Source organism: Euphorbia lathyris, chromosome 7 (assembly GCF_963576675.1).
Source record: "Euphorbia lathyris chromosome 7, ddEupLath1.1, whole genome shotgun sequence".
Lineage (NCBI taxonomy): Eukaryota > Viridiplantae > Streptophyta > Magnoliopsida > Malpighiales > Euphorbiaceae > Euphorbia > Euphorbia lathyris.
Window position 1 is genome coordinate 87,056,332 of NC_088916.1, and position 19,881 is coordinate 87,076,212.

The window sequence follows — 19,881 nt, forward strand, 5'->3', positions numbered from 1 at the left end:
CATGTACCGGGCTTACCCACTTACTGTCGGATATCGGAAAAATTACACCGGCGTCGTACATTTTCTGAACTTCCTTCTTAACAACTTCCATCATAGGCGGATTCAATCTTCTTTGTGCTTCCCGCTTAGGCTTTGCATCGTCTTCGATGTGAATTTTGTGCATGCACGTAGCGGGGCTGATTCCTTTAATATCCGCTATGGTCCACCCTATAGCCTCCTTGTACTCTTTCAAAACTTCAACCAGCCGCTCCTCTTCGTTTGGCTCTAGTTTGTTGGAGATGATAACTGGAAGAGTGTTCTCGCTGCCCAAAAATGCGTATTTTAGATGGCTGGGCAGCAACTTTAATTCCAGATTTGGTGCCTGCAAAATAGAGGGTAAAGGCTTCTCGTTAGAGGCTGTTAATTTATTAATTTCACAAATCTTACCATCTTGTTTCAAGGCTGCCAATTCATGCATAACATCGCATATATCTTCTCCCACCTCAAAGTTGATTTCGCTCTCGATTCCAATGCTTTCTTCGACGACCACCTGCAGCTCATCTCTACTAAAAAACTCAAAAGCTCGCTGGGTTATTGGTTCGAGGATATCTATGCCACAAACTGAAGATACTTCACTAGGAAATCTCATAGCATCATAAACATTGAATTGAACCACCTTACCATCGAATTCCATAGTGAGGGTCCCTTTCTTAACATCAATCTTCGTGTTAGATGTCTGCAGGAATGGTCTTCCCAATAGGATCTCTGACGATTCCGACGAGCAGCCGTCATCTTCCATATCAAGAACAAAGAAATCAGTTGGGAAAATTAACCCGTTAACCTGCACCAAAACATCCTATAACAACCCCTCAGGGTAAACAACGGATCTGTTAGCAAGTTGAATAACGACTCCAGTTTTTTCAAGAGGACCAGCATTTAAGGAAGAATAAACAGACTTAGGCATGACATTTATAGACGCTCCTAAATCACACATCGCCCTTTTTATACTAGTATTCCCAATCTGACATGGAACAGCAAACATACCTCTATCCTTACTTTTTTGGGGCATTTTTCTTTGAAGTACAGCTGATACATTGGCACCCATGGTAATCTTTTCATACCCAACCCTTTTAGTTTTATTAACGCACAAATCTTTAAGGAACTTAGCATATCGAGGAACTTGTTTAACAATATCAATTAATGGAATGTTTACCTCGACCTTGCGAAATACCTCGAAGATGTCCTTCTCTTCCTTTTCCTTCTTTGATTTGTCAAATCGATTCGGGTAAGGTGCTGGAGTAACTAAAGGAGGGATTCTATCTCGCTTTTGCACTTCTTCTTCAAGAATTTCATCCTCTTTGACGACGTTCTTCTTGCTGGCCGGTTTGTTTAAAACGGGCTATTCTATTTCTCTTCCGTTACGAAGGGTGATCACGCTCACGTTTAGCTTTGGGTTGTCCACTGGTTGAGAGGGCATCTTACCTTGAGATTGAATTTCGCTTAGGGCAGTAGCTATTTGAGTCATCTGTTTCTGAAGTTCCTGCATGTTAGTTGCGAGATTATGGACAACATCAGTTAAAGGCATACTTGAGTTTTGGGTGGAGTGGTGAGGCCGTGGCTGATAGTTCTGCTGTGGTTGATAATTTTGCTGTCTCGGTCCATAGCTGAGGTTTGGATTATCACGCCACCCTGGGTTGTACATATTAGAGTATGGATCGTGCTTCCTTTGGTGCTGCCCTTGGTACCCATTAAGTGCATTGGCTTGTTCAGCATTATCTTCATACAAAATAGGGCATTCATCAGTGGCATGTTCAGTGGCAGTACAGATCCCACACTTTTTCACCTGAGCCGCCTTTCCCATAGCTAAGTGCTGCACAAGACTAGTCAGTTTATTCAACTTTTCTTCGATGTTAGAGCTGCTTGCCTCATACGCCCTCTTTGGACCTTCCTGAGATTTCCCAAACTGTTGAGAAGTTGCTGCAATTACTCTGATCAATTCCTTCGCTGCGGTTGGCGTTTTGTCGAGGAAACATCCCCCACTTGCCACATCCACCATTTTTCTTTCCATACAAAGCATTCCTTCATAGAAATACTGAATCAGAGAATTTTCCGCAATCCCGTGTTGACGGCGATTTTCACATAGCTTTTGAACCTCTCCCAATACTCATGGAGTGATTCCACATCTTTCTGCTTGATCCCACTAATCTCTCTCCGAATTAACGCTGCTCAGGATGCTGGAAAATATTTATCCAGGAATGACTGCACCATCTGATTCCATGTAGTAATGGTTCCCGATTGCAAATTTAAAAGCCAATCCTTGGTTGCGTCCTCTAACGAGAATGGGAATGCTCTCAACTTCACTTGTTCTTCCGTCACTCCTTGCGGTCTCATGCTGGAGCACACCACATGGAATTGCTTAAGATGTTTGTGAGGACTTTCACTCTCCATACCGTGAAACTTGGGCAACAAATGAATCAACCCGGATTTCAGCTCAAACGACACATCCAAGTTGGGATATGTGATGCATAGGGGCTGATTATTAACCTCTTGCGTCTGAAGTTGTCTTAGAGTTCTGTCTGCCATTGTTTCCTCTTCTGATCGTTCACTTTCTTCGCTGGATATTTCTTCTTCGCTACTAGAACTCGAATTCCTGGCACTTTGTAATTTCTGCAGCCTTACTTCCTTGCGAAATCTCTGAGCCAGTAATTCAATTTCTGATTCAAAAAGAAGTTGTTCTGAATTGTTGGACCTGGTCATAAAAGAAATCAAATCAAATTAGATTATTCCCCGGCAACGGCGCCAAAATTTGATGAGTGCCGAATCCACCAAAAACAATCTCAACTTTCCCTAAACGAATAATTTGTAATAGAGCAAGTAGAGGTCGAACCCAAGGGAATAATATTGATTTAAAACTTCTAACGACCTAACAAAATAATTAAATGGGGGGTTTTAAAGTGTTGAGTTTATTAAATTAAGGATAGCAAGTAAAGATCAAGTAAAGCAAAACAGGAATCTATAATGGTTTGTGAATAATATTTGGGCGAGTTCGGTTAAGAGGAATCGCGGGATAATTCATTCGTTAACGATCATTGACAGACAAGGTTACATTCTCATGTTTTTGCCGGGTCAGTTTGAATGTTCTTCCTTAATAATGAACTAATTAAGCACTGCAAATAACTTGTTCCTAATCAATAAACAATCCTATCTCAGCGCCTAGGATTTAATTTACTGACAGCTTTAAGAAACAGAAGAACCTGATCTTAGTTAATTGTCTCTCAGCGTCGGCGATTATAGACTAACTTATCTGTTCATTCGACTTAGATAAGCCTAACTTGATTCGTGTTAATGTCACGTGGAATACGAATTCTGGTTTGTCAGACTTGAATCCGTTCTTCCAAACACGAACCTAGCTTGGTTCAAATAGTCAGTAGCTACTTAGTTCGGTTATCCTAGGTGAAACTCTAATAAACCGAATCAGCCTTATGATTATTCAATCTAATAAACGATTCTGCAGTACTATTCATGGAACAAATAATCAATTGAGAATAATACTCTGAACACAATGAATAAATAAACGACTTAATAAATGAGGAGAGTGAAATACAACGATCTCACGATAACGGAGAAGAATCCCTTGAACTATCCCTTAACCGAAATTAAAAAGTTAGCTATCAATAGCCATGGAACGTATGTGTTTTTCTGCTGGAAAAATAAATGTAAAAACTGATGTTCTGAACTTGGAAAATCTGCCGTTCTTAAGTCTATTACGGCTCCTCAAAATAAGGAATTAAAATCCCTTCAAATTAGCTCTAGAATCCTTCTTCAAATTTGAAATTAATTGCCTCCTCATTTGTCTCCTACAAATTCGTGCTTTAGCTGAAAGTCTTGTTCTCAAATTGTCCAATCCGGATCAGGAAAGCAATCCTATTCAAACCAGGAAACTGTCAGCCCGTAACTGCCTTAGTCTTGTGCAAGACTAACTCTGGCTCAGACCAATATCTGCTCAATCAGCTCCGGATCACGACCCGACATCAGCTCGGCCCAAATTAAGCCCAATTTGTCTCCATTTAGTCATCATTGGCCTGTAGAGATGGAAATACCAAAAACAAACAATAAAACCCGCAAAAATAACAAAACACGACAATTATAAAGCACAAAAGCGGGGTAATTTATTGTTGAATTATGCACTTATCAGGTCTTCACGATGAGGAATGTGATGTACGGTTATACATTCGAGATAATTTTTGAACTTTTTAAATTTACATAAACTGACATATTGACATCATAAATATACTTAAAGTGACCTATTATTGGCCTTCTAATCATATTCTAAGTAGTACGTGTTTCAAACTTGTTCAAAATCTATTCTTACAATAACATGTAGTAATAGTAGATTATCATGTCTCATTAATCATATGTTTATACTCCTAATGAAAGATTCTTAAAATTTAGTTGGTCAATTGGTTTTTTGGACATTTCAAAGGATTCAATATTTATTTAATCTTTTTGTTTTATAAATAAAAAAAACAAAAATGGATAAAGAGTAATAAAACAAAATACACGCAAGATTTATTTATAAAGAAAAGTATAACAAAAACAAGAGGAAAACTTTTTGAACCTGAGTATCATTATAAAATATTGCTTGTTCTGTAAATTGTAAAAAAACAAAAATATAATATTTCATTTTTTTTAGGAAAAATGATGTTATTTCCAGAATTTGTTTAAGCAATTATACATACAAAGAAAAATAATAATATTAATTTTATAAATTTTAAATAATGGTCTAGATTCCATATATATATTGGGGGTAGGTGAAGGTTTACTGGATCTGTATATATACAGAGGGGTTTGATGAGTTATTGTGCTCAATGTATATTATACACCTTGTTGAAAAGAGAAGATTTCTCCATGGCTACTCTGGCTAAGATTGCACATGTTGCCGGCGATAACCAAACATAAGGAGGAGGTGTTTCCTCCCCCCTAGCTATTATTGATCGCCGACGACGTTGTGCAATTTTAGCAATCAGAATAGTCTTTATTTGGCCAAATTTACAACAGATATGAGGACCACCATTTTCAACAATCAAATCTAGAGCCAAAATCAAGGTGAGTTGTAGATTGTTTGACTGCAATATGATTTTTATAAATCTTCAAGGTTTTGAGTCCACAAAATAAACGTTTATAATGGTTATTTTCTTGCAGATTCACACAAAATCAATCAACAAACCCAGATTCATAGGTTGAATTCAGAGAAAGCTTTGGGTAAGGAAAGAGTACATTAGGATTGGACTTCTTCTTTTTTAGGTTTGTGATGTCCCAATTTGAATAGATTTTTTTTTTAATTCTACCCTTCTTCAATGGCCAATCAACGTTTTTTTAAATTATTTTTGTGTTTTTTTCCCAGCCAATTAAATCTTGTATGCATATTTGTTTATTCAATATAATGGATTTTGAAACAGATGATTACAGTGGATTCAATAGATTTTGAAACAGATGATTACAGTGGATTCAATACACTTGTCATAGCAGTTAGGGTTTTCAGTTCTTCCATCTCAACTGAACTGAACTGATGGAATTTGAGATTTTAATCTTTTGTTTGAAAAATTAATGAAATATATAATGATTTTAATTCAATTAGGCTTCTTCTTCTTTCAAATTTCTTGTCTGTTTTTAGGGGTATCCAACCTATAATTTTTGTTTTAATACAAAATGTTATTCTTGACAATTCAGTAAGGTTATTCTTGATAAATTTTTCTTTTTTGCAATTAATGGGTTAATAAGAAATTTAAATCCTAATGTAACATTAAAATGTATTTATTTTTTAAAGGATTAAAATATAATTTGAATTAATCTCTAATTTCAAGTATATAATCCCACAGTATTGCATCTTGGGACCTACAAGGAATTCAAAATAGTGTAACAATTAGTAAACAAATTAACTGCTCTCTGCTCTTTGGAAAAAAAATTGTCGATTCCTCCTTGCCTTTTTCTCTCTATCAAGATCTTCAAGTTTTTCTCTCTTTTGTTGATCTACTTTAAGGAGGAAGAAGGAACTTCTTCCTCTAAACATGTTAGGTTTGTTGTAATTTTTTTTATTGTATTTATTTTCGGTCAGTGTTTATATATTTTATTGAATCTCGTTATCCGTTTGAATTGTATCTGTTCTCCATTATTCTACTATTTATACCTTTTTTGGATTTAGCAAGAACGGAAACGATTTATTTTATACTTGAATCAATATATCTACGTGGTTGCAACAAACGAAAGGACTCAGATCCGAATGTTCGGAAGGGTCTAAATGATGAAGATTCGATTGTAGTTGCTTTTCTGTGGTTTTGGATTTCAATGAAGTATATGTTTTATTGTTTTTTTTATGAATTTTGTACCTTTTATGACTTTTTATGCTCTTTGTAGTCATTTTCGTCCCATTGTGGATTTTGTAAGGTTTTTTACCTTTTTCGTTTATTGTTATACTTATTCTTTTCGTATTTAATGAAGATATATGTATTTTCATAAGAAAAAATAGTAAACAAATTTATTTAATGGTCTGCATGCAATGAATTCAATTTTGATTGAGGTATATTTTCTAAGTTTGACAAATTGATATTTTCTTTATTATATATAATATAATCAGTTATTATTATTTTCTAAGCTGACATGATTGAATGATGATGAATTGGATATTATCATCAAACCAAAACATATATATGGGAATAAATTCATTTTCCTAAGGGATACAATGGTATAAATATGATATTAATTATTTCCAAAAATATATATTATTAAAACAAATTTAGTGGTTTAAATTCAATGAAATTTTATGTTTAAAACAAATTTGGTTAATGCATATTTTCTTAATATGACATAGTTCTCAATAGATTTGTTCATGGAATGGGTCGGGTTGGATTTGGGATTGATATATAATTATTATGTCCATTTCATTCCAGATTGCGTCAAACTAAGAAAACTAAGGCCTAGCCCAACGCGTCTAACAAGTATATATAAATATTATATATATATATATATATATATATATATATATATAGAGTGAGGCTATAGAGAATGATTCCCTTACTTTTTATTCTAAGGGAAGAATAGAGTTATTCTAATAACCAAATAGTAAGGAAATTATTTAATCAAATTAATTAAAAAGTATCTTTCTCTCATCCTTTTAAACACGTTCTCTCTCCCCTTTTTCTCTTAAACATTTACAGCTCTCTCACTCCTCCTTCATTTAAACATTTCACGACTCCAAATCAATGAGTTTCTATCAATAATATTCATTGTCTAAAAACATCTAAATTGGTGTATAAGTGGTGAATGGAGGCGGAAAACTCCAACTCGCTTTTTTAGATTCCAAATATTGAGGTGGTTTTGAATTTGAATTCGAATTCTCTTCCCCCATTGCTGCACAATTCGAATTCTCTACATCTCCTTTTGATTCTGATTCTTCTTCAAATTTCGATGAGGATGATTCCGAAATGAGAGCATTTTCAAAGGAAATATGGCTATCAGTTTCGTAACCTAAACTCAGTACACAATTGGAGACTCTTGTCACTAAGTTTAGAAGAGTAACGATTGGTTAGAGGACGAATCTTGGAAGAAACTCCATCCTCCTCCATTATCAGGATTTTGACATCTTTCTTCCTTGATCACTACAATAAAAAAAACACTTTCAGGGACGAAAAAAATTTTCCCCAAAAAGAAAAAAAAATTTCTCCTATACTTTCAGGGATAATTTTTTCGTCCCCATTTTTTGTACTTGTTTCCTCCGTCCTTGATTCTATAAGGGACGAAAAAATGATGTCGTCTCCATTCTTAGGGACGACTATCGTCTCCGTTGAGAGGGACGACTGTCGTTCCTATTGAGATGGACGACTGTCGTCCCTGTTTCTAGGGACGACTTTCGTCTCCATTTGTAGGGACGAAAATTTGTCCCTGCTCCTAAGGACGACTGTTGTCCCCATTCATTGGAACGACATGTTGTCCCCGTTCATGGGGACGACTGTCATCCCCGTATTAATGTTGACAAATTTGTGTCCCTATAATAAGGGACAACAATCGTTCCCAAAAAATAATATGCGAATTATTAATTAAAATCAATAAAATACTGATTTTAATTTAGAAATGAAGTTCAATTTTCAATGGCAAACCATAAGCTCAATATAAACATAAATCATATAAGAAAATCACAACTTAAAGTTGATTTTGAACACAATAATTTATTATCTAATGGCAATATTCAACAACAAAAAGATATTAGAGAAAAGGAACTGAAACAATGAAGTTTATTGAGCTTATTTTTCCGTTGTTAACTTGCAATTCACAAACAAAAAGAAAATTCCTCTTGAGCATTGAACCATTTCATTCTCGTGAAGTCATTGTTACCTGCAAATTCACACAAAAAAAAGGAATTCTCAACTCACTATATTCATCAAAATGGAATGATATACATATAGTAGCAAAGTTAACTACATATATTGTTGTATAGCAATACCTATATAATCACCACCCAAACGAGGCATTGTATCTTGCTCGGTAATATTTTTAGGTTTTCCATTAGCATTTAGCGAAGCTTCCCGTTCTCCTCTACAAGCTCTTCAACAACTTACTGATGTTTCAATACCTTGATAGATAGAAAACATGACCATTTAACAAGATTTCATCCCCATGTAATTAATTGGAGACACTATTGGACACTACACAGATCAGACTTCAGAATCTACCCATAAATAACAAATTTGATCAACGAAAATTCAAAATGGTGTACAAAATTTGAAGAAAATTATTTTCTGACCTCAAATGCCAGCCTGAATGCACATTGTCAAAGAATTTGAAGAATTTCAGACAACTCAGATCAAGTCAAAATTATGATATTTTTTATATTTGGCATTCCAACAAGCCTAGTAAAAAATGCAAAGCAGAAGAGGTTTTAGTGATCTATGGACATATTATATAATATGCATCTGTAAAGAGACAATAATCTGATAGATCAGTGACCTTCCCACCTGTAAAGAGACAATAATTTGCATTTGCTAAGTGATAACATCGGGATATTATCGCAAGGACCAAAAGAGATAATCGCCTCAAATATGCCACGTGGCACAGGAAACCGCCCGGCGGATCCCCCTGGGTTAGCTCTAAGAGATCCGCTGGCGGATCTCTAAGGCGAATCTCTCCACTTACTTAAGTAACGGCTAACCGTCAACTCGGCCATAATGATCATTAAATGAATCATTAATAATCTTAACCCGCTAGGTTAAGAGTAACTTGTAACCGCCATTAAATGAGCATTAATGGAGACTCTCTAGTTACCTAGAAGTTACAAATCTATCTACTATAAATAGCCTACGTCTAGGCTATCAAGGTACATTCATTCATACTTACTTTTCGCTAAGCTTTGTCCATTCAGTTTATTCGCCATATTTGTTACTGACTTTGGCATCGGAGTGTCCCCGGCCGATCCCAACGGCGCCTCACAGGGACGTGATCCGGTCAGAAGTTTCATTTGTGTTATCAATTGGTGCGGTGAAGGTGGAGTCCTTAACCCAATAAAGGATTTTTCGGTCACATTGAAACATCATGAACGATGAAATACTAAATCCCTCCTCTGGGATCGAGTCGCCAGTAATCACACCATCCAGTGCTGGGCACACGGGTACGACCGCTCCCACAATGAATATCGATGGAAATATGACCCCAGCATCCTTCCTTGATATGTGTGTTCTGGATATCGAGGCGCGATATGGGATTGAAATTGGAGACCGCCTTCGAGCGTTCACAACTATTCCTTATAGTAGTACGGTTTCTACGTCAGTGGTCTCGTCTCTACCTCCGTTAAACTTTGGTCTAGGACCAGGGGCTCGTAGCTCTTCATTCCTTCAAGCTCATAACGTTGACTCTACGGTAACCACCACGGCGCCAAGTGGATCACGACCAGTTATGAGGGAGCTGTTTCCTGGTGAAGGAAGCCATAGGAATGAGATGGTCCCCCCTGGCGGATCAGAAGTTCCAAGGTTTAATCTTGATGGGCCGAATGTACCCAGACGACCACGGACGAATTCGTCCCTTGGGGGATTTAAAGAGCCCATTCGCAAAAGGCATAGAAAGAACAAAGATAAACAACCAAGATCTCCTTCGCCCCGGCGAACAAAATCTTCACGCCGTGGCAGATCTCCTCCATCTACTGGTCGTAAAAGGAGTAAGAGACCGGAAAAAACGTCTCATCTAGGAGGACCGCTACCCCATCCATCTTCGAGAACTGTTGGACACACTCTGACAGGAGGTCAACCAGGAGGAAACGAGCTGAATCCTCCAAACAAAGGAAGCGGGGGAGGAGGCAATAGAGGAAGAAGGGGAGGCGGACGAGGAGGACATTCGCCATCGGATTCATCGTCCGAATCGAGTTCTTCATCTTCTCCGAGCAGGTTGCCACAAAGAGATTGTCCCAGGGCGGAGCCGGAGAATTTTGATGACAGAGTCAGAGCCCTAGTGCTTCAAATGAATGAAGAAAATGCTAGGCATAATCCATTCGCCAACACGGATTCGCCTTTTGCGGCTTGGATTGAAGCAGAGGAAACTGAAAGAGCGTTTAAAATCCCTAATCTGGCAATTTATACAGGTAAAGACAACCCGGAAGCTCATGTTCGAAAATACAGAATCATGGCCAGACTCAATCGAGCCACCGAACCTGTGCTTTGCAAAATGTTTGTCACCACGTTAGGAGGCCCGGCTTATTTATGGTTTCAATCCCTACCTCCAGGCTCAATAAACAGCTTCGATCAATTGAGCAGAGAATTTTGTGCTAAATTCGCCGGTTGCATTCCTGCAGTGGTGAAATCTGGAAAGATTTTTGAGTTAAAACAAAAGACGAATGAATCCCTCCGAGACTATGTAGACACTTTTAATCAATTGTGTATACAGATCGTTGACGTAGATATCTCCGTAGCTGTGGAATGCTTTGTGAGAAACACTACTTGTAAAAGTTTGCAAGAAGACCTCATCCGCAAGAAACCAACCAGCATGGCGGAATTAATGGAACGTTGCAAAGATTTTATAGAGGTAGATGATATTCACCGAGGCTCACCATCATCGCCAAAGAAGGATCGAGGCGAATCCCGCTCCCGAGACCGAGATCGGGACAGAGACAAACGTCAAGATTCTCCTCGAAACAAACGAAGAGATTCCAGGAACAAATCAACATTTGTCACCTCCTTCACACCTCTTAATGCTTCTAAAAGTGAGGTTCTTATGTGGATCGAGAACAGCCAGCACAAACGGAGCATTTCATACCCCGAGCCAAAAGGGGGGGAATATACCAATAAAGGCAAGGATCCTAAAAATTATTGCAAATATCACAGGAAAAATGGCCATGATACGGATGCTTCCTGGGAGTTAGCTCGAGAAATTGAACGACTCATTGAAAGAGGTAAATTGGATCGGTTCATCCAAACGGAAGGAAAAGACGATGATAGATCTAAGGAGGATTCAAAGAAGAAAGGAAAGGGCACTATTAATGTCATAGCTGGCGGACCTGGTTATCAGCCAGCATCAAAAAAGGTAAAAATGATCAACCTTGATGGGATATCGTTAAATCGCCCTTTTTCAGACGCAGGTCTGGAGATTGCACCCCATGCGGATGCACTGGTCGTCACGATGATGGTTGAAGGCTGGGAAATTAGACGGGTGATGATTGATACGGGAAGTTCATGTAACGTCATCACTCGAGAAGCATTCATCAAACTCAAAGTTGATCCTGTCCAAGTGGAACCAACTATGGTCGATATTCTGGGAGTCACTGGTCATACCATTCAGACGAAAGGCCAAGTTATTTTGGAGTGCGAACTTGCTGGGGATGATCAAGTTTGGAAAGGAGATCTGGAGTTCTCAGTCCTAGATAGACAATTGGCCTACAATATTATTCTCGGACGACCATTTATCTCCGAAGTTGCGGCCCTTATCTCTATTCGCCATCTAACACTTTACATTCCTACGGTCAAGGGGGGAGTGATGGTTAGAGGTTGTCAAAAAGTGGCTCAAGAAACTTATTCGGCCTCGTTAATGATTCGCCCTCAATCTAAAAAGGAAACAGAAGAGGAATGCACTACAATAACAGTGGATAAGGATGATGCGGAGGAAAATACATTACCACACATGGCGAATCTCTTGAGCCGACATAAACACTTGGTCAGAGAATGAAATGCACCTATGGTCTTGAGTACTCTTTTTTCTTTAACAAGCTTTTTCCCACGAGGTTTTTCTTGTTAAAGGTTTTAATGAGGCTCATTTGCAAAGACCTATCTCCTGTAATAAGGTGTTTCTTCTATTAATAAAGATTGTTGGTTTAATTATCCATTTTCTTTTTTATGATTCACTACTGCAATATCAATATTCCAGTCATAAAAAGGAGGCATCCAACGCTCCTCACAATCACAACAGATCCGCCACTTGGCAGATCATGGTCACCAATAGAGTTAAAACGATCCTTGGACGCAAGGTCTTTACACTCTCTTGTCCTTCCCTAAGAAGGACTTACAAGTCCTACGGGCGGATCGTTTCACCTCAAAGATAGGTGGCAAAACGAACCCCTAGGCAGCTTTACTTCCTCTAAGGAGGAATAGAACAGCTTCAAACCTTCACAAAGGTTCATACGGTGAAGTATGGCTGGCCACCTACTTCAAACAAAAATCCTGAACATATTCGCATTCAAAACACTATCGGGCACAAAGTGTAAAAGTGAATTAAATAGCAATGTTTGGAATCATACTGGTTTTTACAAAAACTTATACAAACAAAAACTAAATGATAGCAGGGGCATCCCCTTTTACGCTTCCCTCACCCGCAGGGCACACCGGAGGATCCTTTTTCTCCACAGTTGTAGATTCGCCACCAAGAGATACCTCCTTATCCCCTTTTGGTTCTGAATCAGCCTTAGACGGTATCTCATGAGGATCATCCTCCACAGCTATGGTAGAAGGCTTAGCCTCAGGCAAGGTTCCTTTCATCCAAATTCTTACATAATCGCGGAGATACCCCTTGGCATCAGGCATCTTCTTGAACCTCGCCACATCCTCCGGCTCAGGAACGGCGAACTCAGGATCTGTGAAATCGATTCCGGGATGAGCTAAGGAGAAATACGCCATAAGCATCTCTCCATAAAAGAATGCTTGTTCGCCTGCCGTGTATTCCGCCTCCCCGAGAGCATCTTCATGATTTTTAGCATCGGAGGCTATCTTTGCCTTTAACTTCTGTATCTCCTCGTCTCGGAGAATCAAAGCAGCTGTGGCAGAGGCCAAGTTCGCGTTAGCAGAAGAAAGGTTGGCATTGGCAACGGCAAAAGAAGAATTGGCATTTGCCAACTCTTTCTCCAGCTTCTCAACAGTAACCCTATCCTGAAGCAGTCCGTTCTCCAAGGTACGTAGGCGGGCGTACAGCTGAGAAAAGCAAAACAAGTCAGCCAAAAAGCAGAAACAAAGAAATCATCACACTCTTCCAAAAAACTTACGGAAAGAAGCTCTGATTTTCCCTTTTGGACGTGGATCGATCTGGGGATTTGGTCATAGCCCCTTTGTACTTCTCCTACTTGTCCTAGAGCTTCGTCTAGGTTATTCAAAAGCGATTCATCCTCGAAAGTTCGTCCAGCCAACTTGGCGGACCAAGATTCGCCAGTACTGGGCTTCGCCGTCTGCATAAGTAAGAAAGACCATACGCCACTTCAGAATCCGACAAGCAGGCAAAAGAAATAAGAGATGCATTACCTGGACCGTTTTTTCAGTAGTCTTGGCAGATTTAATGGCATCCGCCATTATCTTGGTACTCCCAACGGTATTGGGCCGCCTCTTCTTTAGTGGCGGGTCAGCAGTCGTCTCCATAGGGCGTTTGCCCGTATCAGTTTGAGGGATAGCCTCTTGATTTTTCTTGCGGGCTTCCTCTTCTCGAAATTGCCTGCGCGTCTCTGCAAGAGCACGATTTGCCTTAGATGCAGCCCTGCCAAAAGAAGATATCAAAATAAATTAAAGCTCCAAAAATAAATAAGGTACCTTGATCAAATTGAGTTATTTTCGAGTAAACAAGTTGATCCTCCACTCGGCGGATCAAAGGAACGTCGCTCATCATGAAGGCTAAGGCATCCTCATAAGTCCAGGCATCCGCCTTAATTTGCTTCATGAGATCCGCCACAGCCTCATCACCAAGCGTTAAGATTCGCATGTCTCCCGCCATGTGTAGTGGACGAGAGTTCCAGACTAAAGGAAAGTCCAATGGTTCGTCCTCCTTTATCCTCACATAGAAGAAACTCTCATCCCAGCTGTGCACGTTAGACATTTTGTGGTAGAAGGGCGAATAAACACCAAATTTGGCGAATGTAAGATAGGACTCTGACTTCCTCTTAGAAGGTTTGTGAAAGGCTCTGAAGATACGGCCATTATACGTTACGCCTAAATTCGACGCCAGATAACAATCCAAGGCCATATCAAGCCAACCATTAGGATGTAGTTGGCTGACAGCAATGTCAAAATACGAGAGGATATCCGCCAACATCTTGGGAAGAGGAAGGCGAAACCCTCTCTCAACATGACTATAAAAAACAGTAAAAAAGCCTGTCGGTGGATTGGAAGGACGTTGATGTGAAGCAGGGAGTTGGGTTTCGTAGTTTTTAATCCACGGAAAGTGATCTGATAGGTTCGCCAAATCCGCGGCACTCATGCGAGACGAAGTGGATTCTTCTCGAGGTGTCTTCTTCCTAACAGGAACAGAAGAAGAAGCCATTGAACCCAGAAACCGGTTACGGGCACCGGCCGGAGCGAAACTAGAAGGAAAAGAAGGATTTCCAGAAGAACGAGTCCGATAATGGCTCTGCGCCGAGTTATTGAACTCAGCTAAATCGGAATTAATTTCTCCGGCGAGAAATTGGGAATCCTCCGACGAAGACGAAGACGAGGACCAACTAAAATCTACTTCAATACGAGGAGAAGATGGCAAATTAAAAAGTTCTGAAGTTGACCCCGAAGACGAAGATGAACTTCTAAACATTCAAAAAATGATGTAAAGAACACTTACATGGAAATGCAGAAGCTTGAGGTTTCTGAGAAAAAGCTCCGAAAAGCAGAAGAAAATGGAAAGCAAGGGAGAAAGAGAACTCCGGAGAAGGAAGACGGCTTTTTAAAACGCTCCTAAGGCAGTGTGATTACACGTGTCAACCATCAAAGAACCTCGAACAAAGTGCTCATTAATGCGGAAGCGTGTGACGGCGCGCAGAAGTCTAAAAGCCCTAAAGGACTTTAAAGGCATTTTGGGGGGGCTTCTGATAACATCGGGATATTATCGCAAGGACCAAAAGAGATAATCGCCTCAAATATGCCACGTGGCATAGGAAACCGCCCGGCGGATCCCCCTGGGTTAGCTCTAAGAGATCCGCTGGCGGATCTCTAAGGCGAATCTCTCCACTTTCTTAAGTAACGGCTAACCGTCAACTCGGCCATAATGATCATTAAATGAATCATTAATAATCTTAACCCGCCAGGTTAAGAGTAACTTGTAACCGCCATTAAATGAGCATTAATGGAGACTCTCTAGTTACCTAGAAGTTACAAATCTATCTACTATAAATAGCCTATGTCTAGGCTATCAAGGTACATTCATTCATACTTACTTTTCTCTAAGCTTTGTCCATTCAGTTTATTCGCCATATTTGTTACTGACTTTGGCATCGGAGTGTCCCCGGCCGATCCCAACGGCGCCTCATAGGGACGTGGTCCGGTCAGAAGTTTCATTTGTGTTATCACTAAGCCATAAATGTATTTGGAAACGATCTTTATTACACAATATTATAACTGTATTTAGAAATGGTCATGTCAATTTTGACAATTCAAATTCTAACACTAAGATAATACAGGCGAAATCATAGTACTCGAACTGAAATATTTTGCAGGACATAACACAAGTACAATAGATATGTAAAATAAATCTTAGAATGTTTGAAACATGTTGAAGTAGGTTCATGAACGTACATTGTCAATGACAGGTGAAAACAAGAGAAATTGATGGAAGGACCTGGCTTAACTAAGAAACAATATCCTAGAATGCCTAGAGGAAAAGGGGAAATCTAGATGAAAATTAAAGGTCTGATACTTTAGAAGTCTTAAAGAAGAAAAACATAATATCGACAGAATAGCTAGTTCAAAATGGAAACATCACCCACCACCAGAATCATTAGCTGCATATGCACCACTGAAGGAAACACATGATCTAAAACTTCCTACATTGGAAGCAAGGTCTAGCCTCCTAATGAGTTTAGGTAAATGATTTAGAAGACATTAGTATACGGTAACTCGAAAAACCTGCATTACGATGCTATCTATATTAATAAGTTAACAAATTGAATAGTTCAATTAATTTCATCATTTGGGACAATGATCGAGTCTAATGGTTCATATATAAGGTTGAATACAAAAATACACATCAAAATTCACTTTTTCACATATTAGAATAACGTCAAATAATTTCAACAAATGAGGGAAGCATGCTATATTATGTCAGGTACTATGCAATTCAAACAATAACCTGACAAGGAGTAAATTAGAAAAGAAGGGTCATTTGAGTCAATTGATATGTAAGTTACCATGAAATTCAGACAATATTTCAGATGGCTTATTTTGAATCACTCAAGTGAAACACATCATAACACACTATACAAGATCTTAAAAATGAAAAACCAATCTTATAATATACACTGCCAATTTAGCTAGACTACAACCCAAAATTTATCTAGAATATAAGCCATCGAAACAATACATTGCTTACCATCACATTTTCTCAAGCTTACAAACAGGGCATGGAACAAGCTGCAAATTTGATAACAAAAACCATGTTAATTAAGATCTACTAAGTATTCTTAAGGGCTTATCCAACAAATGTGTTCATAAATACCAAAAAAGGCTGGTTGAACCAAATTTAAGTTACCTGCAACACAAATTCCCTCTTTGATGTTCCTATTAAAACAGACGCTCTATAGGCTTCCAACATCTTCTCTGTAGCATCTTGTCTGATTTTGACTTGTAAGTTGAGTCTCTCTGTTGGTATTGCTATATTTAAGTCAGAGTAAAATGCACCAATTCGCATCCAATCTGATTGTCAAGAAAGAAAAATTTATATTAGGTGAAGAAACTTTATCCTATAACAACACAAACACTAGCTATATTTCTTAGCTTTCTGTGGTCTATTTAAAGTGCCAAATTCCTTGTTTTCATAATGTCAAGTCTATAGAAGATGGAAGAGCTCACTGTAATTACCCAAATCTTGTGAAAATGGAAATATTCAAATAGATAAAAACAATCTTATCGAAATGCTTCTAGTTCTTGTGGAAAGTGCAAGAGTGACAGCCATCTGGAAAAAATTTCCTTCAGTACCAGTCAAAATTATAAACAGATCTGCACCTAAAGTAAAGCTAGAGAATAAATCATAAAACTTAATTGCAATTACCAACTAGTGAAGTGTATAGCTTGCTCCTCTTAAATCTCATGGGGTCTGGATCAGGTACCTCAAGATAACACAGGCAAGCAAATCTTTATTTAAAAATGAAAGGCAAATACCAACATATAAAATTCAGAAACTTCAATCAAACAAATAAGCATAGAACAATATTACTGAAATGACAAAAAATTGCTATCTTCCAATCAAATAAATTGACAATGAAAAAGAGGTTCAGAATGACCAGTATACACAATTTGGCAAGTAGCGAGTTGGTCATGTCTTTCTCCATTGAAGAACCATTCATCTAAACAGAAAATAACAAAAATTAAAAAAAAAAATTCGAACATTCTCAAAACCCTAACTTTTATCCCAAAATGAAAACAAAAACTAATACCTTGATATTAGCCGCATGTGTAGAAAGCCCTCCATTGTCAAAATTTTAAGCCTATGGTCTTCAATTCTATCCGCACGAACATGTAATTATAAATAGGGAAAGAAGTGAAGATAAAGGCATGGCGAAAGGAGAAACGATGAGAGCTTGAAAGAAATAGAAGGCAGACAAAATCAAAGAAGAAGAAATCACGAGAGGAGAAACCAGGAGAAAGGAAGAAAGAACGACTGAAGGCAAAGAGAGATGGAACGTGAAGAACAAAGATGCAAAAGGGAGCGGGAAGGAGAAAAAGGATTTGCAATTGGAGTATCTTGATTTAATTTCTACCAAAAATTGCGTAGTCGAAGAAGAACATACAAGAGAGGCTGAATCGTCCCTGAATTATTAGTTGAAATTAATTATATATTTTATAAATACATATTAATATAAAAGTGTCCCCTATTGTATTAGTAGAGAGTATTGGAATTAATATAAGGATTTGTCCCTAATATGAATTTGATAATATCATTTAGGCACTATATAATTTAATTGTCCCCAACTTTTTGTACCTGAAACTCCTATTTTTTTTGTAGTGGACGTTAGATTCAAATGAGCAAGGTTTGATGGCTAATTCGAGAGATTGAGAGGAAAGAGGTTTTGGTGATGATAATTTGAGTCTTAATGTCGTTCTTGGCTCTAGAATTTGGGATTCAAGTCAGGATTGTAAACCTGGCAAACTATGGTTGCCATTCTTATGTATAAGATTGGAGGTTAGGGAAACAGAGTGAGGGAGGGTAGAGAGGGATTAAGAGAAGAGGTGAAAGGGAAACATGAAGGAAGAGTAGAGGGTTGGGGTGTGAATTTCCAGTGTCGAAAAAGTGGGCTTCTTTTTACATCACTTATACATAGATAGAGATAAAGGAGATTGTTAACGCAAAATTTACATGGAAATTCAAATTTTAAAAATTATTTACAACTTTCTCCATAAAATTATGCATTAAGTCAAGTGGGCAGTTAATGAATTTTCACTACCACTTCCTCGACCAAACCACTTACAAAATTTGACATTTCTCAAATAAAAACTTATATTTTTGATATTACATTAATTAAATTACTAATATTCATTAAACAATAAATATTATTATATATATGAATTTCATGTAAAAGACCCAGGATTTTACTACCTCCGTTTCATATTACATGTCTTTCTACAGATTATTTTTTGTTAATATTACATGTCATTTTATATGATCACTACACGTTTAGTCATTTTTTTCTATTATAAAACGCGGGTTTACGGAAATTAATTAGAATAATAAACTTATTATAGAATAAATATATATTGGAATCGATAAATAAAAGGCAACAACGTCTTCTTTTTAATATCCTTAATTTCTATACAATCCTCTAAAACGACATGTAATATGAAACGGATGGAGTAATTTATTAGTTTGATTAAATAATTTCCTTACTGTTTGGTTATTAGAATAACTCTATTCTTCCCTTAGAATAAAAAGTAAAGCAATCCCTCTCTATAGCCTCTCTATATGTATATATATATATATATATATATATATATGGGTGAGATCCAGTGTGACAGTGGGTTAGGGTGTGACAAGGAGCTTATTGTATGACATAACAAAACTACGTAGTTTTGATGATAATTAAAAAGGGCAAGGTGGCAAATTTGTAAATAAAAGGAAAGAAAAAATAGAAAATTTGTTTTATTTTATTTCTTTAAAATACATTTTCCCGACATTTCAAACCTCCTTTTTCGAAATTTTTTATACTATTAGACTCGTTTAAATTAGACGGTCATTTTAAGATCCATGAAGCTCAAGTAAAAAAAATTCCGGTGAACGGAATCCGGGTGGACGTTTTCTGGAAAGAAAACAATTACCCAGAAAATTCTCAAAAAATTCCAGAAAATGTAAAACATTATTCTGAGAAACTTTAAAACTTGGGTCGAAGCGAGATTTCTTACGGTTTCGCTCCAATAAAACTTGTTCCTTAATTTTATCAACTATACAGGCTTCAACAATTTGTTGGGTCAAAACTGTAAA

General features: G+C 37.7%; 1 long non-coding RNA gene across 1 annotated transcript; it reads right to left on the reverse strand.

Annotated features, from left to right (window-relative positions):
- Window positions 1–17,005: 17,005 nt before the first annotated feature.
- LOC136235179 (uncharacterized) lies at window positions 17,006–18,150 on the reverse strand. Its single transcript, XR_010691690.1, has 3 exons — window positions 17,843–18,150; window positions 17,690–17,752; window positions 17,006–17,102 (listed from the first exon to the last, which is right to left on the reverse strand). It is a non-coding gene; the product is annotated as an uncharacterized lncRNA (long non-coding RNA).
- Window positions 18,151–19,881: the final 1,731 nt, after the last annotated feature.